The following is a 23,073-nucleotide window of genomic DNA, read 5'->3' on the forward strand; positions in this document are numbered from 1 at the left end:
GTTATTAATTGTGAACCACCATGTGCCTCACGTTAATGGTAATTAACCCCATCATTTACCTCAGTCTACATTTTTAGTTTGCAGAAAGATATCAGTGTTAGTATATGCTGTAAAAAAAACAAAAACAAAAAAAAACACCAATCATAGATTATGCTAAAAATTTGTTGTGCATACATGCTCCCGAATTGTGGGAATGTCTACTGATTTATCATGTCTTTTATGTCAAATAAAGAGTTTGAAAAAATATAATTGTTGTGCAGGGTATTACGGTCACGACAATACTAAATATGTATATTATTTTATGTATTGGGACTTCATATTTTAATGTTTATTATAAAAAATGTGCCTTGTGTTTTTTGTTTTATTTTTACAGATCTATTTAATTAAACATTCTTTTTTGTTTAAATGAATTTTACTTTATTTGTAAACTTTATCCATATGCCAGTACATTGGCCTGTGTACTGATAGTACAAAGGCAATTGTTAGGACGTTCAGCTTTGATTGCGGCATTCAAGAGGATAAAGTCAGAAATCTGAGGTTTCTCTGATCTCTGCAGTTAGAGCGGGACTGCGGCTGTGTAATACAGCCATTTCCCTGCTTATGATCGCATGGGCACACTTGCTGTCCCCGCATGATGTGATGCATTCAGCGCTGCGCTAATGAGTGAGGGGCACTAACGACAGAGAACATGGGGGCACTTTGCAGTGCGCACGCCATGTTCTCTGTCTTCAGGGCTGGTGCCGTTGCTCATTAGTGTAGTGCCGGCCGCATCACAACATGCTAGTGACTAAATTCAAGTCTTACAATACTAAGCTGTGCGCCCGCACATCTTGGTTAAATACAGTGAATTTATGATTTCGATACCATTTCCGGATGTACAGCATCTAAACAGTATCGATATTTTGATGCACCATGCAATCCTAAGTGAGCGGTTTTTGCAAAAATTAATGCGCAGGAGATGTTGAAAATGTCACATTTTTCCAGAGATGACATTTCAGTGCCCAATATGTTGCGTCCAGATTATGCCACTGGAGATCCCCATGAATTGTTAAGTGGGTACTTCCGGGTATGCCATATTTGTTGAAGTAAACTGCAGGGCTCAGAATCGAAAGACCGCCATTTGGCTTTTGGAACGCAATTTTTTCTTGTTATTAGAGTTGTTTGGCGGTTTTACTGGTATTTCAGTTTATAATGTGGGGGCAAATGTAAGCTTCAATATGCACAAATGTAATCCTTTATGTACAAACCAGATTTTTTTGGGGGGGCAGGTGTCGCCCTGATAAATTGTGTCCTTTCTTATCTCCTGTGCAAATATTTTAGTCAGTTTTGGAAAAATGCTGCAAAGTAAGAATGCTAAAACTAAAAAAATATGTTAATAGTTTGTTTTTTTAAAATATCAATTAACAAAACGCAAAGTGAATGAACAGAAGAGAAACCAAAATCAAATCAATCTTTGGTGTGACCACCCTTTGCCTTCAAAACAGCATCAATTCTTTTAGGTACACCTGCACACAGTTTTTGAAGGAACTCAGCAGAGGGAGTGTTCCAAACATCTTGGAGAACTAACCACAGATCTTCTATGGATGTAGACTTCCTCAAATCCTTCTGTCTCTTCATGTAATCCCAGACAGACCCGATGATGTTGAGATCAGAGCTATGTAAGGGCCTACATCATCAATTTCAGGGCTCCTTGTTCTTCTTTATGCTAAAGATAGTTCTTAATGACATTGGTTGTATGTTTGGGGTCATTTTCTTGCTTCAGATTAAATTTAAAGACAATCATACTCATCCATCATGCAATACCATCAGGGAAACGTATCTGCCTGTATTTCTCAGCATTGAGGACACCCAACTCCTTTTGCTGAAATGCAGCCCGAAAACTTGTAAGGAACCTTCACCATGCTTGAATGTTGCCTGCAGACACTCGTTATTGTACCGCTCTCCAACCCATCAGCGAACAAGCTGCCTTCTGTTACAGCCAAATATTCCAAATTTTGACTTCAGTCTGCTGCACTTATTGCCATTTTTCTGCACCCCAGTTCCTATGTTTTTGTGCATAGTTGAGTTGATTGGCCTTGTTTCCATGTCAACGGTATGGCTTTTGGCCGTAATTCTTCCATGAAAACGACTTCTCCGAACAGTAGATGTGTGTACCTGGGTCCCACTGGTTTCTGCCAGTTGAAGGCTGATGGCACTGCTGGACATCTTCTGATTTGAAATAGAAGTAAGCATGGTGTGTCTTTGATCTGCTGCACTAAGTTTTCTTGGCTGACCACTGCATCTACGGGCCCCAACATTGCCATTTCTTTGTGCTTCTCCAAAAGAGCTTGAACAGCAGATCTTGAAACCTCAGTCTGCTTTGCAATCTTTGCCTGGGAGAGACCTTGCTAATGCAGTATATCTTTCGCGTCCATGGCCGCGAGCCGTCTCCTCCCGACGCCCGCAGCCATGGATCCGTGAGCGCTGGTCCCCATCTCCTCCCTAGGAGACGCCAGCGCTCACTTCCGCTCCGGTCTGCACACTCGTGCCCGGCCTTAAAGGGCCAGCGCGCGCAAAGGAAATCGTCATCATCATCAACTGCCATGATTTCCTGGTCTATAAGAAGGCCCCAGGCCTTATGATCCTTGCCTGAGCATTGTTAGTTTTTCCCAGTCTGTCTTGCAAATGGTCCCTTAGTGTTTCCCGTTCCAGTTGTTACCCGTGCCTTGTTACCTGTCCCTGTATCCTGTGCGTTTCTTGTTCCTGTGCCTATTAGTGTCGGAGTCGTGTCACGTCCTGTGTCATCTGCCACGTCCGGAGGAATTCGCCACTATTCCTGCTAAATGTGATCTACAAAAGCCAAATAGCACTCTCTCCCTTCTAAGCCCTGCCGTGTGTCCAAACAGCCATTTATAACCAGATATGGGACATTGTTTTACTTGGGAGAAATTGCTTTGTAGTGTCCATGGCCGCGGGCCGTCGGGTTTACTCATCTCCCGACGCCCGCAGCCATGGATCCGTGAGCGCTGGTCCCCATCTCCTTCCTAGGAGACGCCATCGCTCACTTCCGCCCTGTTCTGCTGTGTCCCGTAGGTAATCGTCATCATCAACTGCCATGATTCCCTGGTCTATAAGAAGGCCCCAGGCCTTCTGATCCTTGCCTGAGCGTTGTTAGTCTATACCAGTCTGTCTCGCAAATGGTCCCTTAGTGTTTCCCTTTCCAGTTGTTACCCGTGCCTTGTTACCTGTCCCTGTATCCCGTGCGTTTCTTCTTCCTGTGCCTATTAGTGTCGGAGTCGTGTCACGTCCTGTGTCATCTGCCACGTCCGGAGGAATTCGCCATGCCCTGTGTAATCTGCCACGTCCAGAGGAATTTGCGACGTCTGGTGCAACCTGCGGCACCTGTGTCATCCGCCACGTCTGGCGTTGCCTGCTGCGCACTACTCCATCTGTACCAGAGCTGCGGCTACTGTCTGGACTTTCCAGGTAACCTTGTGCGGGACATTGTATTGCTGGGGTTTCCTGTTGTTTGGCCAGCTGCCTCCCTGCTACGGCGGTACGGCCTAGTGGGTCCACAAACCCGCCTCGTGACAATATCTACCTTGTGTCTTGTTGATGTTCTCCGTCTTGTCATGGTGGACCTGTGACATGAAACTGTCTTCCACAACCTCACCTTTTGTAGCAGAGTTGGGCTGTTCCTCACCCAGTTTTACACCTCCTAAACAGCTGTTTTTGTTAGTTAATGAGAGTGTTTCAACCTACATATGAAAATGATGATCATTATCACCTGTTTACTATAATTGGTTAATCATACACCTGACTATAATCCTACAAAGTCCATGACTTTTTGCAAGTGCACCTAAAATAATTGATGCTGTTTTAAAGGCAAAGGGTGGTCACACCAAATATTGATTTGACTAGATTTCTCTTCTGTTTATTCACTCTGTATTTTGTTAATTGATTAAAAAAACAAAACAGCCATGTTTTATATAGTCCCTCCATAATCACAGGTTCAAAAGTAATTTGGCAATTGACTGATAAGCAGTTTCATGGCCGGTTTGGTGCTATGGGACTATGTAAAAAAAAATGGCTTGAGTTCCTAAACTGTTAGAGGGGTTATCCAAGTTGTTAGAATTTGTAACAAATGGCTACAATTATCCTAAAATAAAAAAACAGTCCGTACTCCCCTATTCTTTTCCCCAGTGATCTAGCCCTGGCGCTTTGGCAGTCCTCCTGGTGTTTAACATGAGTGCAGTATGTGACTGTTCCTGCCAATTGAGAGGCCTCAGCGATGGGCGCCATGATGCCAGGAATACAACACCGCTGAGCCCTCTGATTGGCTGCAGCGGTTACATGCTGTCTGCATGTATACAAACATCGGGAGGACCGCTGGAGCGTCAGCGCTGGATCGCCAGGGGAAAGATTAGGTGAGTACTGAAAACACATACCCTCGCAACTTGCAGGACTTAAAGGATCTGCTGCTAATATCTTGGTGCCAGATACCACAGGACACCTTCAGAGGTCTTGTGGAGTGCATGCTGCGATGGGTCAGGGCTGTTTTTGCAGCAGGAGGAGGAATCTACACAATGTTAGGCAGGTGGCTTTAATGTAATGGCTAAACTGTCTAAATTGTATTACATTAAACTGAAATTGTTTCTCGTTTTTTAGGGTTTGTTAACATTAGCATTAGGGTTCCGTTGATGGGCTCTGTCAGACCTTTCCATCGGAGGAACCCATCAACGGAAAAGCAAAACGTAGACCATAGCTCCGTTTGCATTACCATTGATTTCAATAGTAATGCTTCCGTTGCAAATGGTTTCCGTTTGTCTCCGTTCCGTAAGGTTTCCATTTTCTTGGAGGAAGCAATAGCACAGTCGACTGCGCTATTGATTCTGCCATAAAAACGGAAGCCTAGCGGAATGGAAACAAACGGAAACCATTTGCAACGGAAGCGTTACCATTGAAATCTCAATGGTAATGCAAACGGAAGCAATGATTTTCGTTAATGGGTTCTTCCGACGGAAAGGTCTGACAGAACTCATCAACAAAAACCAAACGCTGATGTGAACACACCCTTAATTCTTTATTATTTCCTTTTATTTTGTTATATCTATGTATACACACATGCATTGGCAGAATAATTGGTACTATTTCTAAGTGGTACATTTATCTGTTTAATGCATCTAGAAACTAATCTAGCATTCTGTAGGAACCACCAAGCATTGTTTTATACTTGTTCTATGTCTGTTCTATTTTTGTGACAACAACACATGTAATTAAAATTGGGTAATTTTCAGACAAAATGACACTTTTTATAAATGTACTGTATCTTGATGTAATTGGCACACACATTGATCAATTCACGCTGTATGGATAAAAGTATGTAGACATCCCTCCTATGTATTGAGTTCAGGTGTTTCAGCTACACCCATTGCAAAAATTTTTTAGCACACAGCCATGCAATCGCCATAGACAAACATTGCTAGTAGTAAGGGTTGTACTGAAGAGCTCAGTGACTTTAAAGAGGCTCTGTCACCAGATTTTGCAACCCCTATCTGCTATTGCAGCAGATAGGCGCTGCAATGTAGATTACAGTAACGTTTTTATTTTTTAAAATGAGCATTTTTGGCCAAGTTATGACCATTTTTGTATTTATGTAAATGAGGCTTGCAAAAGTCCAAGTGGGCGTGTTTACAGTAAATATGTGTGTACATCGGGGCGTTTTTACTTCTTTTACTAGCTGGGCGTTAGGAATGGGAGTGTATGATGCTGACGAATCAGCATCATCCACTTCTGCTCATTAACACCCAGCTTCTGGCAGTGCAGACACACAGAGTGTTCTCGAGAGATCACGCTGTGACGTCACTCACTTCCTGCCCCAGGTCCTGCATCGTGTCGGCCACATCGGCACCAGAGGCTACAGTTGATTCTGCAGCAGCATCAGCGTTTGCAAGTAAGTAGCTACATCGACTTACCTGCAAATGCCGATGCTGCTGCAGAATCAACTGTAGCCTCTGGTGCCGATGTGTCCTCGCTCGTCCGACACGATGCAGGACCTGGGGCAGGAAGTGAGTGACGACACAGCGTGATCTCTCGAGAACACGCTGTGTCTGCACTGCCAGAAGCTGGGCGTTCTGAAGAGAAGTGGATGATACTTCTCGTCAGAACGCCCAGCTAGTAAAAGTAATAAACACGCCCAGATGTAACACACATAATACACGCCCAGTTGGACTTTTACTTTAAACACGCCCAGTTGGACTTTAGCAAGCCTCATTTGCATAAATACAAAAATGGTCATAACTTGGCCAAAAATGCTCGTTTTTTAAAAATAAAAACGTTACTCTTATCTACATTGCAGCGCCTATCTGCTGCAATAGCAGATAGGGGTTGCAAAATCTGGTGACAGAGCCTCTTTAAGCCTGGCACGGTCATAAGATGCCACAAGTCAGTTTTATGAGACTTGTAATCTTCTACATATGCCCTGGTCAGCTGTAAGTGTTATTATTGTGAAGCGGAAGCAACAGCTCAGCCAAGAAGCAGTAGACCACGCAAACTCAGAGCTGTGCCGCTGAGTGCTAGAATGCATGGCGTGTACAATAGTCTGTTGCATCACTCAATACAGAGTCCAAAACTGGCTCTGGAAGTGACACCAGTACAAGAACTGTGCATCAGGAACTTCATGAAATGGGTTTTGATGGTCAAACAGCTGCACACAAGCTTAAGATCACCAAGTATAAGGCCGAGGGTTGGCTCAAGTGGTGTAAAGCGCGCCGCCACTAAACTCTACAGACCGCTACCTGCCATAATGCGAAGTGCCTACTGGAACATTTGATGGAGGAGGGATAATAGTCTTTTGGCTGTTTTTCAGAATTTGGGCTAGGTCTCTTATTTTCAGTAAAAGGTCATGTGAATGTTACACCATACTGTAATGACGGGGGTGGGGAGACAGACAAGTGAGCCCTAATCTACCCGCCACTCAGTCCCTGCCTACTTGCAACGACCCGCCCCAGGCGACGGGGTACAACTGGGCGACGGTCCCTACGCTCAATAAGTGCACGACAGACAAACAGACAAGGGTACACAGAGCTAGGGGGAGAAAGGGGCAGTTGCCCACGGCAACACCGTGAGCAACAAGAGAAGTGAACAAGCCGAGTCAAACCAGGAGAGTACGAGGTGCCAAACGCAGAGCAGAAGAGTAGTAAACAAGCCGAGTCAAACCAGGAGTGTACGAGGTACCAAACGCAGAGCAGGAGAGTAGTCAGCAAGCCGGGGTCAATATGAAGCAAGGACAATAGTACAAGAAGCTGCAGCAGGGCCAGGAAACCAAACGAGAAGAATCACAAGCAAAGGAGGAACAGGAAAGGCAGGTATAAATAGACAGAGGGCGGGAGCTAGCTCCGTCTGGCCAGGCTGTGATAGGTTCTCCCACTCCTAAGCCTGCCACCCTGAGTGGTGGAAGATGGAGTCAGTCTCACAGACATAGAAGCAGGTGCAGACTGATTATCTATGGGCGTTAACCCCGAAGCTGTGCCTGGCAGATCCTTTACACATACAAAGACATTTTGGATAATTGTATGTTTCTAACTTTGTGGAAACTGGGGAAGGCCCTTTCCTGTTCCTGACTGTGCCCCTAGTGCACAAAGCAAGGTCCACAAAGGCATGGTTGGATGAGTTTGGTGTGAAAGAACTTAACTGGCCTTTACCCAGCCCTGACCTAAACCACTTTGAACACCTTTGGGATGAATTGGAACATGGATTGTGAACCAGACATTCTTCTCAAACATATTTGCCTGACCACACAAATGCCCCTTTGGCAGAATGAGCCAAAATTCTCAAGAGACATACGCAAAAATCTTGTAGTTATCCTTCCCAGAAGAGTAGAGACTGTTCCAGCCGTAAAAAGGTGTCCAACTCTAACTTAACGTCCATGGTTTTGGAATGGAATGTCCAAATAGCTCATATAGGTGTGATGGTCAAGTGTCCACATACTTTTGGCCAGATAGTTTCGCTTCCCTACGTTTTATTGAATCAGAAAAACTTCACTTCCGTCATAGTAAAAAATTGACTATTACGACATTGTAAAATGTTATAAAGTAGTATGACGTCCCCCTTCTAGAAACACTTTAGAGCAATAATGGTTTGATATACACACCCCAATGTTATTAAAACCGAAAATTCTACTTCTCACCAGCAGGTGGTGCTGAGGCTTTGTGCTTATTTTAGGATGATCTAAGTACATGAATGTGTGTAAATCAGGGCTTTCTCTGTGCCTTGTCTGGAATATTCTGTAACATGGGCAGAAAGCCACGGAGTCTTGGAAACAGTCCTGGTAACCACTAGTTTCTGAAAACTCCCATTACATGCAATATGTTAAAAGGGGAAAAAATTACAAGCATTTTCACAAGAAAATTATGACTATCTAAAGAAGAAATCTACAACTTGGTAAGAAAAAAGGTGGTGGGCGGTGGCTACTATTGGAAATATTGTTTCTGATAGTGTAATTTAATCTAACACGATTCCATAAGCAAGCATGTTCCTGCTTGGCTTCATCTACAATAATAGAGAAAAACAACATCGTATATAAACAGCACTAGAAAATGCTGACTGAGAGTGTGTAAAATTTGAACCGCTTCAATTTTAGGAAACTATCACTTTTAAAGGCTATGTACACTTTTGCCTATATATATATATATATATAAACAGGTGATTTATTAAAAATGGTGCTTAGTTTTTACGATACAACTTCAATGCATCCTCCGTAAATAGAACCTGTATTGTTCGATATGAACCGATTCGGTCAGCTGAACTGACAGCTTGGCTGAGAGCAGGTCCTGTGTGTGTTTAACACACAGAACCACCATGATATTAATAACATCTAAGTTCATCAAAGTAGATGTGATAGATTATTATGGTGGTCCTGTGTGTTCGACACACACAGGAACTTAGATATGATCGATATTATGGTAGTCCTTTGTGTTAGTCCTCATGAACGCGACCGTAGTGGTGTGCGCGGCTGTGGTTTGCGGCTCGGACAGCCGCGCAGTGTCAATACGTTCGTGTGCATGGGGCCTAAGACCCACACAAGACCCACTCTTAGGCCCCATGCACACAAACAGATTTTTGCAGGTGAATTGCGGCCCCATTCATTTCAATGGGCCCATGCACACGACCATGGTTTCCACGGTCTGTGCATTGCCCAGGAGCCTGGACTGCAAAAAGATAGGACATGTCTTATTACGTCCGTATTTTGAGCTCCAGGCTCATAGAAATTAATGCACGTGGCCATGTGCACGGCCTGCGATTTGCGGATGACACTCCGCGGCCGTCCGAGCCGCAAATCACGGCCGTGCACACCACTACGGTCATGTGCATGAGGCATTAGTTGAGCCGTCCGTTAAACTGAACTGATAGAATCTTCTGATGGCAAATTATACAGCTTCTATTGAAAAAATGAAGCAAAATATTTAATAAAAGTTAACTTCCATTTTTTTTCCAATCACCTAAAACATTGATTTAATATTTTTTTTTATTTTTTTTAAAAAGCGTGCAAAAGTGTACATAGCCTTTAAAATTAATAATTTGCCCACATCTTAACCATCTTGTACCGAGTATGCAATGACTTCAGTCTCTGTAGGTTTTATATACTCATAGTGAGATATGTACATAGTCGTGCAGTTATCATCGGACACTACCCTGTTATCGTACTGCTGTTGATTTGTTAACAAGTCACTTTCCTCCTAGAGTACCAGGTCTGGGTACAACTACAACCTCTGCACCCCCTATAGCTATGTGACTGCCTAACAGATAAAAATTAACTCTTAACATTTGTTCTGACATTAATCTAAAGTGGACCTCACCTCCACACATTCAGAGTACCAATTTTGTGGACTGAACCAGCATGTAATCTATGAATTTGTCAGGTGCCAGTGCCTTCCTGATCCACTTGCTGATTAACATGCATGAGAGCTGATGTAAATGAGCTATTCTTTACTTCTGAATCGCATTCTCATTAATATTACTTCAGTAAAATGGACGACGGCCAAGATTGACATTTATGCCCCCTAGGCCTGTTGTTATGTGAGGCCCCCTGCCTTAAGCATATGTGCCATTGCTAACGCCAACCCCCTATTTAAATAAATCAGTCCTTGTGGACTGTGTGAAAAGCAGATCACAATCCTAGTAGGTAACATAAAAAGAGAGTGTAAAGACTCATGCAGTGAACATTTACTGGACTCCCAATTTCTCTACAGAAGAAATAAGTTTTGTTTCTATGATAGTCTACCTTTTGTCTGCATCTCTCAATGACAACACTAAAGACTGTTTTTAAAAAAAGCTAGGGGTAACCAATATGGCTTCTCTCACATGGCTTGTCATACAGCTTTCCCAGAATCCTGAATTCTGAGGCTGGGTTCACACGACCATATTAACGTCCGTAATGGACGGACGTATTTCGGCCGGAAGTCCCGGACCGAACTCAGTACAGGGAGCCGGGCTCCTAGCATCATAGTTATGTACGATGCTAGGAGTCCCTGCCTCTCTGCAGGACAACTGTCCCGTACTGTAATCATGTTTTCAGTACGGGACAGTAGTTCCACGGAGAGGCAGGAACTCCTAGCGTCGTACATAACTATGATGCTAGGAGCCCGGCTCCCTGCACTGTGTTCGGTCCGGGACTTCCGGCCGAAATACGTCCGTCCATTACGGACGTTAATGTGGTCGTGTGAACCCAGCCTAATAATAAGTACTGAAGAGGTTAATCCATAAAGAAATATGACAATTTGTCATTCTTAAATGCTATATGCACTTTTGGAAGTATATATATATATATACTAACTTTTATACCCAGCGTTGCTCGGGAGGTTGACTTACGGTATAGATAGAGTAAAAGCTCACTATTTAAATACCTCTCGATATGAATTTAATTGCTAAAAAGTGTAAATAATGTTATTGGAAGCATAGAAAAAATGAAATGAAGCAATATATTCATTACAGATTTATATAGTGTTGATTTAGGACTGCATGTTTCCAACGCTTTGTTGTAAACAATGTTTTTTGTCTTTTGATCCGGTGCCAAGATGTAGAGATTCTTTCCAGTGCCGACTCTGGAGCAAGCAACATATAGTTGCCCATGGGAAAAACAGGGACTTTGAAGGTGTATTCCTGCCACTTTCAGGGATTGACCCTGAGCCTTGTTAATTGTCATTGCGAAGGCTAGGTGTACTGGAAACTGTTGCCGCTTTAACTTGAAAGGAACATCATTTGGAGCAAGGGGAATGTGAGGAATAAAGACAACTTCCCCCTTGGCACATCATGTTAGTATGGTGGCCTCGATGACGTGATCCATTTTAAACCAATGAAAAATCGGGCTTCAAACAAACAAACTTTCTAAAATATATATAAGATATATACACAGTGGATATGAAAAGTCTACACACCCCAGTTAAAATGCCAGTTTGTCATGTCAAAAAAATCAGTACAAGATGAATAATTTCGGAACTTTTTCCACCTTTTAATGTCACCTAGAATTTTTACAATTCCATTGAAAAACAAACTGAAATCATTTAGAGGGGAAAAATAAAAATAACAAAACTACAATAATGTGGTTGCAGAAGTGTAAACACCCTCTTATAATTTGGGATGTGGTTTTGTTTAGAATTAGCCAATCACATTTAAACTCATGTTAAAAAGTAGTCAGTAAACAGCTACCATTATTGAAAGTGATTCTGAGTAACCCCATATAAAGTTCTGCTGTTCTATTAGGATTTTCCTGACATTTTCTTTGTTGCATGTGACAGCAAAAGCCATGGTCCGTAAAGAGCTTACAACACATCAATGGGATCTGATTGTTGAAAGGCATCAGTCAGGAGAAGGGTACCAAAGAATTTCCAAGGCATTAGACATACCATGGAACACAGTGAAGACGGTCACTAAGAAGTAGATTAAATTTGGCACAACAGTGACATTACCAAGAACTGGACGTCCCTCAAAACTTGATGAAAAGACAAGACGAAAATTGGTCCGGGAGGCTACCAAGAGGTTTACAGTAACAATAAAGGAGCTACAGGACTTTCTGGCAGATATTGGTTGTGTAGTGCATGTGACAAAAATCTCCCGTATTCTTCATATGTCTGAGCTGTGGGGGAGGGTGGCAAGATGGAAGCCTTTTCTAACAAATAAAAACATTCAAGCCCAGCTATGTTTTGCAAAGACCTACATTAAGTCTGCCAAATGCATGTGGGAAAACGTGTTATGGTCTGATGAGACCAAGGTTGAACTATTTGGCCTTAATTCAAAAAGGTATGTGTGGCGCAAACCCAACACTGCACATCACCAAAACAACACCATACCCACAGTGAAGCATGGTGGAGGCAGCATTATGCTTTGGGGCTGTTTTTCTGCTGCTGGAACTGGGGCTTTAGTCAAGGTGGAGGGAATTAGGAACAGTTCCGAATATCAGTCAATATTTGCACAAAACCTGCAGGCCTCTGCTAAAAAGCTGAAGAGGAATTTCACCTTTCAGCACGACAACGACCCAAAGCATACCTCCAAATCAACAAAACAATGGCTTCACCAGAAGAAGATCGAAGTTTTCGAATGGCCCAGCCAGAGACCAGACCTGAATCCCATTGGAAATCTGTGGGGTGACCTGTAGAGGGCTGTACACAGGAGATGCCCTCGCAATCTGACTGATTTGGAGCGCTTTTGCAAGGAAGAGTGGGCAACAATTGCCAAGTCAAGATGTGCCATGCTGATAGACTTCTATCCAAAAAGACTAAAAGGGTAATTCAACAAAGTATTATTGTAAGGGTGTGCATATTAATGCGACCACATTATTTTTGTGGTTGCATAAATATTGCAAAGTATGTACAATATATGCACTCAATACTGGGTCGGGGGCTCCTTTTGCATGAATTACTGCATGAATGCGGCGTGGCATGGAAACGATCAGCCTGTGGCACTGCTGAGGTGTTATGGAAGCCCAGTGTAATGGATTTGGCTGACACAGCTTCTTTGTCGACGCCCGTGATTAATCAGCCTGCATCTGTGCCTAGGTCTGTAAGAGTGACTCGATCTGCTACCACTCAGGCTGGGAGGCTGAGGAGTGGGAGAACCTATCATAGCCTGGCCAGACGGAGCTAGCTCCCGCCCTCTGTCTATTTATACCTTCATTTCCTGCTCCTCCTTTGTCTGTGATTCTGTCCTGTTTCCTGGCTCTGCTGCTCCTGCGTGTTCTATTGTCCTCTGCTTCAAATTGACCCTGGCTTTACTGACTACTCTCCTGCTCTGCGTTTGGTACCTCGTACACTCCTGGTTTGACTCGGCTCGTTCACTACTCTTGTTGCTCACGGTGTTGCCGTGGGCAACTGCCCCATTTCCCTTAGCTTTTGTGTAGCCTTGTCAGTTGGTCTGTCGTGCACTTATTGAGCGTAGGGACCGTCGCCAAGTTGTACGCCGTTGCCTAGGACGGGCCGTGCAAGTAGGCAGGGACTGAGTGGCGGGTAGATTAGGGCTCACCTGTCTGTCTCCCTACCCCGACATTACACCCAGGTTGCTTTGATAGCGGCCTTCAGCTCGTCTGCATTGTTGGGTCTGGTCTCTCTCATCTTCCTCTTGACAATACCCTATGGATTCTCTATGAGGTTTAGGTCAGGCGAGTTTGCTGGCCAATCAAGCGCAATGATACTGTGGTTATTAAACCAGGTATTGGTACTTTTGGCAGTGTGGGCAGATGCCAAGTCCTGCTGGAAAATGAAATCCACATCTTCATAAAGCTCGTTAGCAGAGGGAAGCATGAAGTGCTCTAAAATTTCCTGGTAGACGGCTGCGTTGACTCTGGACTTGATATAACACAGTAGCCCAACACTGTTGCTCAGTGGTCCAAAGTCCTGTTTTCAGATGAAAGTAAATTTTGCATTTAATTTGGAAATCAAGGTCCCAGAGTCTGGAGGAAGAGTGGGGAGGCATCAATCCAAGTTGCTTGCGGTCCAGTGTGAAGTTTCCACAGTCAATGATGGTTTGGGGAACCATGTCATCTGCTGGTGTTGGTCCACTGTGTTATATCAAGTCCAGAGTCAACGCAGCCGTCTAATTCATTTGAGAATAATTTTTTACAATACAGCTTTTATGTATTCTTTATATGAGGAATAACACTATTTCTGGCCATTATGTTTTGTATATGGCATTTTTTTTAGCAGTTTTCCCCTCTGCAGGCTCAATCTCTAATTCTCATTTTTCTTTGAGCTAGTGGGCGGAGCCTTACTGCTATTATGTCTTCCATACACTGCACACATAAGAGAGGAGTAGTCTCCTATTCTATCTCCATCTATCACATATATAGAAGCTACAGCAGCATGGAGATTATACAGCAGTAATGAGCAGTGTAGCTGAGAATCCACCACTGGCATGAGATTAAATTTACCAGCAGCTGCTGCAGTGTCTGTGTCTTTCTCACTCTACTCCCCCGCCCCTCTCAATAAACTTGTATAGGCAGGCAGTTAAGAGAGACACCCCTACCTCTTGCAGTCCCTTAATTCTGCTCTGTAAGTAGAGACAGATTTTGCATGACATCAGAGGTTGGGCAGCAGTTTATAGGAAGGGAGACCCCTAGTGGTAGTAACTTTGCATGGATAAACGACTAAATTTTAACAGCAAATAAGTTACAAAGTTGATCTATATCAGATATATTATTAGATTAGCATAAGTTGTTTGAAAAGTTATTGTTCATTTAAGAAGCACTAGTACTGATTTATAACTACACTCATTCTGCCTGGCTCCATGTGCTCTGCAAGTTGTACATATATGAACTGTCTTTAATTAGAAAAGCCTGGTGGTTTCATGCTAAGAATGAATTCACCTTGCACAAAATGTAAACTTCATTCACCATAAATCGATAGATTCTGTGAACTCTTTATACAGATATAGAACCGGTCTCCAGTACACTAAGTATATTTATCTAGTTTACAATATTTATTTAGTATCATTCTGATAATCCATCATCATTGTGAATCCCATTTCTCTAGATCGTTTTTGAAATGTTTCTACACCTTAATTGGAGTCCACCTGTGGTAAATTCATTTAATTGGACATGATTTGGAAAAACAGACCCCTGTCTATATAAGGTCTTAGGGTATGTTCACACGCTGAGAGGCAGTTACGTGTGAAAAGACAGACTGTTAACAGCTGCCTCGTTTCACACGTAAAAGCTCCTCCTCGTAATTTACGAGGCATCTGAGACGCTCGTAAACCTTGAGCCGTGCTTCATTGATTTCAATGAAGAACGGCTCAATTTACGTGGCAAAGAAGTGCCCTGCACTTCTTTGCCGAGGCAGTAAATTTACGGGTCGTCGTTTGACAGCTGTCAAACGACGACTCGTAAATAACAGGTCGTCTGCACAGTACGTCGGCAAACCCATTCAAATGAATGGGCAGATGTTTGCCGACGTATTGTAGCCATATTTTCAGACGTAAAACGAGGCATAATACGCCTCGTATACGTCTGAAATTTGGCCGTGTGAACATACCCTAAGGGTATGTTCACACGGCCAAATTTCAGACGTATACGAGGCGTATTATGCCTCGTTTTACGTCTGAAAATACGGCTACAATACGTCGGCAAACATCTGCCCATTCATTTGAATGGGTTTGCCGACGTACTGTGCAGACGACCTGTTATTTACGCGTCGTCGTTTGACAGCTGTCAAACGACGACGCGTAAAAATACAGCCTCGTCAAAAGAAGTGCAGGACACTTCTTTGGACGTTTTTGGAGCTGTTTTCTCATAGACTCCAATGAAAACAGCTCCAAAAACGGACGTAAAAAACGCCGCGAAAAACGCGAGTTGGTAAAAAAACGTCTGAAAAGCAGGGTCTGTTTTCCCTTGAAAACAGCTCTGGATTTTCAGACGTTTTTGTTGACTACGTGTGAACATACCCTTACAGCTGACAATGCATATCAGAGCAAAAACCAAGCCATGAGGAGGAAAGTACTGCCTGTAGAGCTCAGAGACAGGATTGTGCGGAGGAGGGTACAAAAAAATTTCTGCACCACTGAAAGTTTCCAAGAGCATAGTGGCCTCCATAATTCTGCCCCAACAATTTAAGTAACTGGGGGAGAAGGGCCTCAGTAAGAGAGGTGACCAAGAACCTAATGGTCACTCTAGCTGAGCTCCAAACATTGTGTGCGCAGATGGGAGAAACTTCCAGAAGGTCAACCATCACTGAAGCACTCCACCAATGTGGGCTTTACGGCAGTGTGTCCAGAAAAAAGCCTCTCCTCAGTAAAAGACACATGAAAGTCGCCTGGAGTTTGCAAAAAAGCACCTACGGGTATGTTCACATTGCCTATTTTCGGCCGTTTTTCGGGCCGTAAACGCCCCTAATACGCCTCCAAACATCTGCCCATTGATTTCAATGGGATTTCAATGGGAAAAACAGCGTTCTGTTCCGACGGGCCGTTTTTTTACGTGGCCATTTTAAAAAACTGCTGCGTAAAAAAAACGGCCTCGAAAAAGAAGTGCAGGTCACTTCTTGGGACGTTTTTGGATCAGTTTTTCATAGACTCTATTAAAAACTGCTCCAAAAACGTCCGTAAAAAATGCAGCGAAAAACGTGAGTGGCTTAAAAAACGTCTGAAAATCAGGAGCTGTTTTCCCTTGAAAACAGCTCCATATTTTCAGACGTTTTTGAGTTTGCGTGTGAACATACCGTGAGGCTGGGTTCACACGACCTATATTCAGACGTAAACGAGGCTTATTATGCCTCGTTTTACGTCTGAAGATAGGGCTACAATACGTCGGCAAACATCTGCCCATTCATTTGAATGGGTTTGCTGACGTACTGTGTAGATGACCTGTCATTTACGCGTCGTCGTTTGACAGCTGTCAAACGACGACGCGTAAAATGACTGCCTCGGCAAAGAAGTGCAGGACACTTCTTTGCAACGTAATTTGAGCCGTTCTTCATTGAAGTCAATGAAGAGCAGCTCAAGATTACAGGCGTCAAAGACGCCTCGCAAAATGCGAGGAGGAGCTTTTACGTCTGAAACGACGCAGCTGTTTTCTCCTGAAAACAGTCTGTCTTTTCAGACGTAAAAGACAGTTCACGTGTGCACATACCCAAAAGGACTCTCAGACTGTGAGAAACAGGATTCTGCAGTCTGATGAAACCAAGATTGAACGCTTTGGCCTTAATTCTAAGCGTCGTGTCTGGAGGAAACCAGACACTGCTCATCACCTGCCCAGTACCATCCCTATAGTGAAGCATGGTGGTGGCAGCATCTTGCTGTGGGGGTGTTTTTCAGCAGCTGGGACCGGGAGACTGGTAAAGGGTTGAGGGAGAGATGAATGGAGCAAAGTGCAGAGATATTCTTAATGAAAACCTGATCCAGAGTGCTCTGGGCCGAAGGTTCACTTTCCATCAAGACAATGACCCTAAGCACACAGCCAAGACAACACAGGAGTGGCTTAGGGACAACTCTGTGAATGTCCTTGAGTGACCCAGCCAGCCCCTTGACTTCAACCCAATCGAACATCTCTGAAGAGACCTGAAAATGGCTGTCCACCAACGGTCCCCATTCAACCTGACAGAGCTTGAGAGGATCTGCAGAGAAGAATGGCAGAAAATCCCATAATCCAAATGTCCAAACCTTGTGACCTCATATCCACGAAGACTGGAGGCTGTTATCACTGCCAAAGGTGCTTCAACTAAGTACTGAGTAAGGGGTAAGAATACTTATGTAAAGTGCTGCGTAATATGTTGGCGCTATATAAATAAAGATTATTATTATGTCAATGCAATATTTTGGTTTTTCCTTTTCAATAAATTAGCAAAGATTACTAACATTCTGTTTTCACTTTGTCATTATGGGGTATTGAGTGCAGAATGATGGGGAAAAACCTTTTCAATGTTTTTTTATTTTAGCACAAGGCCTCAAAATAACAAATTGTGAAAAAATGTAAAGGGTCTGAAAACTTTTAGAATACATTGTATGTTTCAAACGCATTTCTACTACTATTAGCGTGGTATCATCAATAGGACCAAAAGAGGGTAAAAGTGACAAAAAAACCTACAAATATAACAGGTTTCCTTGGTAGGTTATCTTAGCGACGTGTTGTGGCCTCAGCAGGTCGTAGTGGCACATATGTGAGTCTGATTTTTCAATTTTAATGAGTAAACCTCTGCCTCAGGCTTAGGCTGGGTTCACACGAGCATGTTATGTCCGTAATGGATGGAACGTATTTCGGCCGCAAGTCTCGGACCGAACACACTGCAGGGAGCCGGGCTCCTAGCATCATAGTTATGTACGACGCTAGGAGTCCCTGCCTCTCTGTGGAACTACTGTCCCGTACTGAAAACATGATTACAGTACGGGACAGTTGTCCGGCAGCGAGGCAGGGACTCCTAGCATCGTACATAACTATGATCCTAGGAGCCCGGCTCCCTGCACTGTGTTCCGTCCGGGACTTGCGGCCGAAATACGTCCGTCAATTACGGACGTAATGACCTCGTGTGAACATACCCTTATGGAAACAACCGAGCATGCTTGCTCAGCTGTTCATGTAACTCCCATGAAACAAAATCAGACAATACAGAGTGACAAGTGATTAACAATTCAAATGGAGGAGATAGGGCCCGACTTACAAGAGCGTACAATCTAAGAAACTGTATATCAAAATACCATGTAACTACAAGCCTGTCTCCTTGCTCTTGACTCCAAATTCAATTTCCGCAACTCACTTACATTAGGGTTAAATTCAGAAGCCATTTGACCTAACAGTATGTTTTTGAAGTGTGAAAGGAAACTGATGTACCTCAGGAAACACTAACGCGGTGTTCACGCGGGGCGGATATGCTGCGTAAAAGCACGCAGTGTATCCGACCTGTGCGCCGCAGGGAATTCTGGGTGAAAAACCAAACCAAACTGTGGTGCAGTTTTTCGCCCGGAATGTCCGCTGTGGAAAACTGCTGCATTAACCGGCCTGCTAGCAGGCCGGCCTCCCGGGATGACTTTCATCCTGTGATTGGCTGCAGCAGCGGTCACATGGGATAAAGCGTCATCCCAGGAGGCCGGCCATCTGACGTTATCCAGGCCGGCCTCTTGGGATGTTTCATCCCATGTGACCGCCGCTACAGCCTGTGATTGGCTGCAGTGGTCACATGGTGATTGGCTGCAGTGGTCACATGGGATAAAACGTCATCCCAAGAGGCCGGCCTGGAGGAAGGAACACAGACTCCTAGGTAAATGTAGTTATGTTTTTTCCAGAGTTGCGGGTTTTGCGGCAGATTCGCTGCGAACCCGCTGCAAAAAAACGCAAAAACTGCTATTTGTTGTGGGTTCTACCTCCCATTGAATTCATGGGGAAAACCCAGAGCAAATATGCAGTGATTACGCAAATACAATTGACATGCTGCAGAATAAAATTCTGCACCGAAGGTCCATTTCTGAGAGTATTTATGCAGCGTGTGGATGACATTTGTTCAATCTCATCCACTTTACTGCTACTGTATTCTGCTGCGTTTTTTCCCCTCTGCAATTCTGGACGGAAAAAACGCAGCAATTCCGTGCGGACAAGCCCTAAGTGACAACATACAAACTATATGCAGTTGTTGCCTTGGGTTGGCTTCAAGACCACATGCCCAAAAGTTGGGAGTTAAGGCTTTTTTACACAAGTGAACAAGCGTTCTTACAAACGCTCGTTTCCGATAATTGCACATTCTGTCCGAAAAACCGCACCACATTGTGGTGTGCTTTTTTTTTGGCCGGAATTTCCGCTGCGGAGAGCAGCGGTAAAAAACAAACAAACGTTCATACTTACCGCAGTGATGTGACCACTACAGCCTGTAATTGGCTGCAGTGGTCACATGGAATGAAATGTCATCCCAGGGGGCCCGACTGGAGGAAGTTTCTGAGTTGCGATTTTTGCAACGGAATCGCTGCGATTCCGCAGCAAAAGTTGCAATACTTGGCTATCTGTTGCGGGTTTTGCATTCAATGGGGAAAACCCGCAACAGAAAAATCTATGAAAATTTAAATTCAGGTCAATTTATTAATGTTGTCGCTGGTTGTTTTTTTCCGCAGTGTGGGCATCAGATTTTCAAAATCTCATCCACTTCGCTGTTACTGTAAAGGTTGCCGCACAGAATTTAGTTGCGGAAATTCTGCCGCATTTACGCTATATTGGAACCCAAACCTATGGGGCCAAAAAAAATGGTTGCTTGCCAGCAGCGCATCCCTTATAAACGGGATGTGCTGCCGACAATATACAAAATGCATGGGGATAAACGATCATATTAACGATGGTACGTCCTCATATTCGGAGTTCCGATCATTGCTCTGTTTATATGCTGTATTGTCAATCGGTGCTGCTTTAACAGGCAGAATATCTGCCCGTGTAAAAAGGACCTTTGGCTGGTGTAGAAAATATCCTTTATCTGCAATTTAGAGCTGTATTAGGCTTCGTTCACATCTGCGTCGGGGGTTCCGTTCATGGCTTCCGTCAGGGGAACCCACGAACGGAAACCATAGCTCTCCGTTTGCATTACCATTGATTTCAATGGTAATGCTTCAGTTGCAAATGGTTTCCGTTTCGTAACGTTTTCGGCGACTATGCTATTGATTCCGCCAACCCTGAAACCTTACGGAACGGAGACAAACGGAAACCATTGGCAACGGAAGTGTTACCATTGAAATCAATGGTAATGCAAACACAAAGTTATGGTTTCCGTTCGTGGGTTCCCCTGACTGAAAGGTTTGACGGAACCCACGAAAGGATCCCTGACGCAGACCGAAGCCTTAAAACAGCAAAAAAAAAGATTCTGGACAATTATATGCAGATTATCTGGGGTTAAGGGCGACCTTAAAATAAATATGCACCACTAAATAGGACATTAAAGATTCATTTTGCAGGTGTCGTGACAAACATGGTTTCACACTCTGTGAAGAGAACAGCTCAACTCCACAGCAGAGACAAATCTGTTCTGGGCTGTGACTGAGCAGCATGAGGCGTGTTACTCGCGGGCAGCACCAGTAATGGAAGCTGAGAGGTGTCTGCATCGTGGGGCGGTACGTGGAAAGTAGGTCGGGGAAGGAGGGGGGGTATAAATCCTGCTGCTTTTAGTAATGAGAGTTGCACAGGGGTCAGAAGTTCAGAAGCAGCTTGGGAACAGCAGGCAGCCATAGCGAGCAGCGCCAGGCTCAGTCACAATGCATTGAGACTTCACACAGAAAGCACTGCAGACACAGCACAAGAGCCCTGCACGGCATAGCAATACAGCTAGCACTTCCGCTGCACACATTGCGCGCCAGAAATCACCAGAAGAGATTTCATGTACAGCTTCCCCGCTCATACCTAGCGTGCAGGGTAGATACTGCCATACCTTCAGCTTACTGCCAAGGATATACTTGCCAATGATTGGTTAGCAGCAACTCCCTCATATGCGGTTACTAAATGACTATAGGAATCACATCATTTAGCAGCAGTTCAGTTCCCTGCCGTTGCCCTGGGAACCTATTAGCAAACTAGTTTATCAGTGGACACCGGGGATTGCTATTTAGACAACTCTTAAAAAATTCTTCAAAGTAGGTACAAGAGCGGGATTTGTAAAGGATTAGAAAAACATGGGTGCTTTCTTCCAGAAACAGTGCCACGACTATCCATAGGTTGTGCCTGGTATTGCAGCACTGCTTCATTGATGTGTATTTTTTCAGTGAAGAGTGGAGCTCTTTCTGGAAGAAAGCAGCCATGTTTTTCTAATCCTGTACAACCCTTTTGAGGGTATGTTCACACACTTACTAAAGAAAAAGTCTCAAAATACGGAGCTGGTTACAAGGGAAAACAGCTCCTGATTTTCAGACGTATTTTAAGCCACTCGCCTTTTTTATGGACGTTTTTGGAGCTGTTTTTCTATAGTGTCTAATGACATGCACTTCTTTTTACGCGTCGTTTTTCGAAAATGAGGCGTAAAAACACGGCCCGTCGCAACAGAACGCCATATTTCCCATTGAAATCAATGGGCAGATGTTCTGCCTCCAATTTGTCAGCCGTTTTTTGGGGCATTTACGGCCAGAAAAACGGCTGAAAATAGATCGTGTGCACATACCCTAAGAGATATAATAGTGAACTATTCCTATTTAGAGGGGATCTGCAACAAAGTAAGGCCTAATTCACACGAACGTGTCTGTTTTGTGCGCGTAAGAAATGCAGCGTTTTTCCTGCGTTGCAGTTCCGTGTGACATAAGTGTTTGGTGCGTGGCTGCGTGATTTTCGCGCATATGGCATCCTTATGACACTGTTTTTATGTTTAGAAACAGAAATGAAGGAGGTGCTTTTATTTTTGCCTTCATTTCTTGAACAACTGTTGTGCGTCCGTGTGCCGTGCGTGAATTTCACGCACCCATTGACTTCAATAGGTGCGTGATGCGCGAAAACCGCTCAAGTATAGGACATGTTGTGGGTTTTACGTAGCGGGCACACGCTGCGTGAAAATTACGGACTGTCTGAACGGCCCCATTGAGTTACATAGGTCCGTGCGACGGGCGTGATTTTCATGCGCGTATCATGTACGTGAAATACGTTCGTGTGAATAAGGCCTAATGTGTGAGACCCCCTAATAGCAAATACATTGGATAAGAGGGATTTTACGGATTCTACCTTCTTGAGAGAAATTTGAGATGAACAAGCATTTTAGTAGAGAAATTGGAGAATTATTTTTATGAAAATAATTTTATTATGAGCAGATTTGGCTTTTATAAAAATATTATTACTTTGTATATTAGCGTTTTTTGTTTAATTGCATTTGATAAAGGATAATTGGGGCATGTGCATCATAGATTTATTTTAACCCCTTCCCGCCGCAGCCCTTTTTCAGATTTTCATTTTCGTTTTTTCCTCCCCACCTTCCAAAAGCCATCACTTTTTTATTTTTCCGTCAATATGGTCCTATCAGGGCTTGATTTTTGCGGGACGAGTTGTAGTTTTTCGTAGCACCATTTATTTTGCCATATAATGTACTAGGAAACGGGGAAAAAATTATTTGTGGGGTAGAAAATGAAAAAAGCAGCGATTCCTCCATGGTTTTTTGCGCGCCGTTTTTACAG

This window comes from Rhinoderma darwinii, chromosome 1 (genome assembly GCF_050947455.1).
Source record: "Rhinoderma darwinii isolate aRhiDar2 chromosome 1, aRhiDar2.hap1, whole genome shotgun sequence".
Classification (NCBI taxonomy): Eukaryota; Metazoa; Chordata; class Amphibia; order Anura; family Rhinodermatidae; genus Rhinoderma; species Rhinoderma darwinii.